At 27.3% G+C, this 4,513-nt stretch overlaps 1 pseudogene; it reads right to left on the bottom strand.

The window, feature by feature from the left end:
• The window catches only part of LOC107614035, a 3,044-nt pseudogene continuing 1,899 nt past the window's right edge, over window positions 3,369-4,513 (bottom strand).

Raw genomic sequence — 4,513 nt, 5'->3', positions numbered from 1 at the left:
GGACACGAAATTTGAAAGAGTGGACACGGACTTTTTATAAATTTTGTTTTCCTTTTTGTCCATAGATATTTTTTATTATTCCACTATTATCCCTTCTTATTTTTTCTATAATTAGTCTTAAACTATTTTTTTTTCATGTAAAAACGGATCCTTTATAATAGGATGGTTCTATTCTGATACCTAATTATTACTGTAGGATTGTTTATTGTAGTTCTATTTCTGTTCTTTGTTGTTTCTTTCCTTGACTACCCGTAACGGACAACGTTGCAAAATGTTTGGGCCTTTGGAAAACACATTTGGATTACCCCACCAGTGTTCGAACAATATTGTTAGGAGATACGCCCACAAGGCCACAATCCTGCATTTTTTGTAATAATACTTGTTGAACTAAATTTTGTTGAGATCTCTAAAGTTTAGACATTTATAACTTCTGGGCCAAGACTAGACCATCTTTCATTGAACATAGTGAATTTCTCAAGCACAAAAAAAAAAAGCTCGTAAGAATTTCTATTGATAGACATTTACAAAGCACCAACACTTTTTTTATTCGTTCGGCATGCGTGTTTTTTTATCAGTTTTATGTCCAGTCTGTCTTAATAAAAAGTAAAAAATTTTTTTCAGATATGTTTAGATACATCTAAATATTATTACATGTCAGCATGTTCGACTTTATTCTTAACATGTATTATTAAAATGAGTTTACAGACAGTATATATTATTAATTATTAAAATAAAATATATTTTAAATATTTTATATAATTAAAAAAATATTAAAAATAATTAAAAAATTAATTTATATTTTAATATCAATAAAATACTAAAATATCATTATAATTTATCTAAAAAATATTTTATATTTTATATATATACCGTGTTTCTGTATTTTATAAGAATTTTAAATTCATATATTTGTGTGTTCCGTATCGTATTGTGTCATGTATTCATGTCAGCGTTCATACATCATAGATAGACATGTAAGATTTTGATCTAGTGATCGTCTTCTATATGTTGCAATAAGTATATTTGGATTTAAAATTTGGCTAATATTAAATAATGAATTAAATCTTTAATATTGATCGTAAGTATAATGTGTGTGAATTTATAATATTTATGGTTAAAAGTTGTCCAATCTATGTGATAAAATAAAAATTTTCTATTAATAGATCAACTCCATATTTAAAAATTTTAACTTTTTTGAGTTTTTTTTTTTTTCTTAAGATAGGAATTCATCAACTTTTAACATTGGGTTAAAGGTAAAAAAGGAAAAAAAAAATTTTTTAACCCCGTTTCTGCTGCTAGACATAGGAATCATCTATTCTCTCTGTTGCATAATATTTGTTTCATTTGAATTTTTAATGTTTCAAATAAAATGTTTGCGACATAATAATATTTAGGTAATATTAATTTCTTTCTTTAAATTTACTCCTAATAATGATACAATTTTTAACGTTTCAAAATATCTCTGACATTGGATTAATTAAAATTTGTGCTTCTATAGGAAGTAGTTATTTTTGTCTCTTTATTTACATAAGATGTCATGCATTTTATTTTTCTTAATTTGTAGAGTGAATGGTCAAAATTAGTCTCTAAAAAATTATTCGTTTTTTAAATTAGTTTTTGAATTTTTTTAATTAAATTTATTTTTTAAAAATTTTAAATTAGTTATATTAATCCTTTCGTTACTTTCATTGCTAACTGCGTCAGAATTTGCTGATGTAGCACATTAAGTGATACTAACCACAATATACACACTTGATAATCCTAATTGGTGGTTAACATTATAAGTTTTTTGGTTGTTCACATATCTCCTAAGTCCTAATCCGACAAATTAATGACTAATCCATCGTAGATCTCAATTTTATTTATCCACTTCAAATTGAGGCAGACATTGAGATATTAAAATCCCTTAATTTGGAGTTGATTTGATATAATTTCATAAACTTATCATGTTAGCACCCAATTAGAACTAGAATAAAACTTTATATCCAAGCAAAATACTTAACCAAGTCTAACCATGTTGTTATAACAATTTTTCAATTCATGCGCTTCATTCTCCTTTTCCTTATTCTTCTCATCGTCGTTCTTCTTCTTCTTCCAAATTCGTGCATGTTCTTCTTCCCCAATGTTGGCGTCTTCTTTATTTTTTTTTTCCTTTTTTCGTTATCGTCATCACCAATAACACCAACTTTGCTAACATTTTTATTAGTTCTGATTTTCTCTGATGCCATCATTAAATAATTTCGGTTCATTTGTGTGTTATTAATTGAGGTTCACTTGATACTTAAGTATTGACCAAATTTTTTATTCTTTAAGTAATTTTTTAACTGTTTGTTCAAATCTGAATCGAATTCGGTTTATTTGTGAATTGAGTTAGGTTCACTTGATACTATTTTAAGTATTCACTAAATCTGTTATTTCTTAAGAAATTCGGTTCATCTCTTAGTTTAATTGAGCTCATTTGCATGCAAAAATAAATTGAAATGTGTTTTTCTTGCTGATTAAATGTTTATCACTTTTTGCTCAAATCTGAACTGAATTTGGTTCATTTGTGAATTGAGTTAGGTTCATTTGATATTACTTTTAAGTTTTAAGTATTCATCAAATCTGTTATTCCTTAAGGAATTCGGTTCATCTCTTAGTTTAATTGAGTTCATTTGCATGCAGAAATAAATTAAAACGTGCTTTTCTTATTAGACCTCCTTTCGTTACTTTCATTATTAATAGCGTCAGAATTTGTTAATGTGGTGTATTATGCAACATTACAACACACACTCTGACTATTAACATGATCAGTTTATAAAATTAGATTAAATCAATTTAAATTAAGGAATTCTAATACCTCAAATTCTCTCTTCAATTAGATTTTGATTTAATCTAATTTCATAAACTTATTATATTAATAGTTAATTAAGATCCCTAACTAGGTGTGTGTTGATGTGTCACTTAACGTACCACATTAATAAATTTTGACACCATCAACAAAAAAAAGTAACAGAAAAACTAACATAATTAATTTAAAATCTTAAAAAAAAAATTTTGATTAAAAAAATTTTTCAGACATGAATTTGGAAAAGTGTGTTTTTCTTTTTTAGAATTATTGATCTTTATATGTAGCTATCAGCCCAAAAGAACTAGTCCTACAGGTACACAAAAAATTGAAGAGTTATAAGCGCAAATAGAAACATAACGCTTTTTAGCATGTTCATCAGGCACGTAACAAGAAGATAATTTTAATATTCTGAATCATTCAATTAAATTTATGTGTTAAAGTAATTTTTAAAATATTAGATTTTAAAATTAGTTATTTAATTTATGTAACAATACACAATTACATCCAAGTTCCAATACTTGCATCAAGTGCAAAAGAAGACTGAAAATCAAATCATACTCAACACTCAACAATGAAAACCAACACAAATTAAAAAGGCAATAGAACACTTGATGTCTTAGAAAAACTCATAATATATAATCCCAGTAGGCAAATTCACAGAAAAAGCTATTTATTTATTCTTGTTTGCCCAAGAGAGTGAGGAGGAAGTGCTTGTAGTCCCCTGAGGTTTCCTTGGCCACAGCATGCTCAAGAAGAACACTGTTTCTTTTGTAATACACTTCTGAGATGACCTTCAAGTCCTTCTCCGCCCTACTCACCACCACTCGTGTCAGCGCATCCTCGTCCGTTCCCACCTTCTTGATCGCGTTGCGCACCACCTTATACGATATCATCATAAGAGTTTAGGGTTTAGGGTTTAGGATTTATTGTTGCTTATCACTTTATACTTAAGAATGCAATACATTTTACCTACTAAGGGTATATTTTATATCAGTATTTTTATTTTTTAAAATATTATGAAAAAATATATAAAAAATAAAAAAAATATTTTACATAAAAATAAAAAATGCAAATACAAATCAAGTGCACTAACATCTAACCCACTAGTAGATAAAATACAAACACAAATGGTGAATAGGATTTTTTTATATTTTGTTTTTGGAGGGAGAGTGTTTTGTTATTTGGGTGCATCTTGTATGCTATTGTCCAAATTTTGTATGTTTGTGGGAAAAAAAAAAAAACATGATATTAACCGACAAAATAAAGGAGCCACTTACATAAGTGATGATTCTAACAATTTTATAAACACAAGGAGAGAAATTCACCAAAAAGTAGAGTAAAAGAAATTATAAAGAAAAGGTGGGTTCCAAGAATATATACAATTGTGCAAAAATTCAAGGACTGATTTTGTCGCATTGAAGACACCAATAAAATTTTTCAATGACAAAAATAAAAGAAATAAACGATATTGGTGTAAACTAGTAGGTAGAGAGTTGGTTTTACCTTCTCATAGTACTTAACATGATCATTGATGCAACGAATGGCAGTGTACAAAGCCTTCTGAAACTCATCGGAAGCTTCATCCAACAGTTTCTGCATCCAAAATTCCAAATATTTACAAATAATAAGTTAAACATCGGAATATCCTTTTTTTTTTTTCCAAAAAGAAATATATTATAAAAA

Source organism: Arachis ipaensis, chromosome B08 (assembly GCF_000816755.2).
Source record: "Arachis ipaensis cultivar K30076 chromosome B08, Araip1.1, whole genome shotgun sequence".
Taxonomy (NCBI): Eukaryota; Viridiplantae; Streptophyta; class Magnoliopsida; order Fabales; family Fabaceae; genus Arachis; species Arachis ipaensis.
Note: the sequence above shows the minus strand (reverse complement) of the source record. Positions and strands in the feature narration are given on the sequence as shown.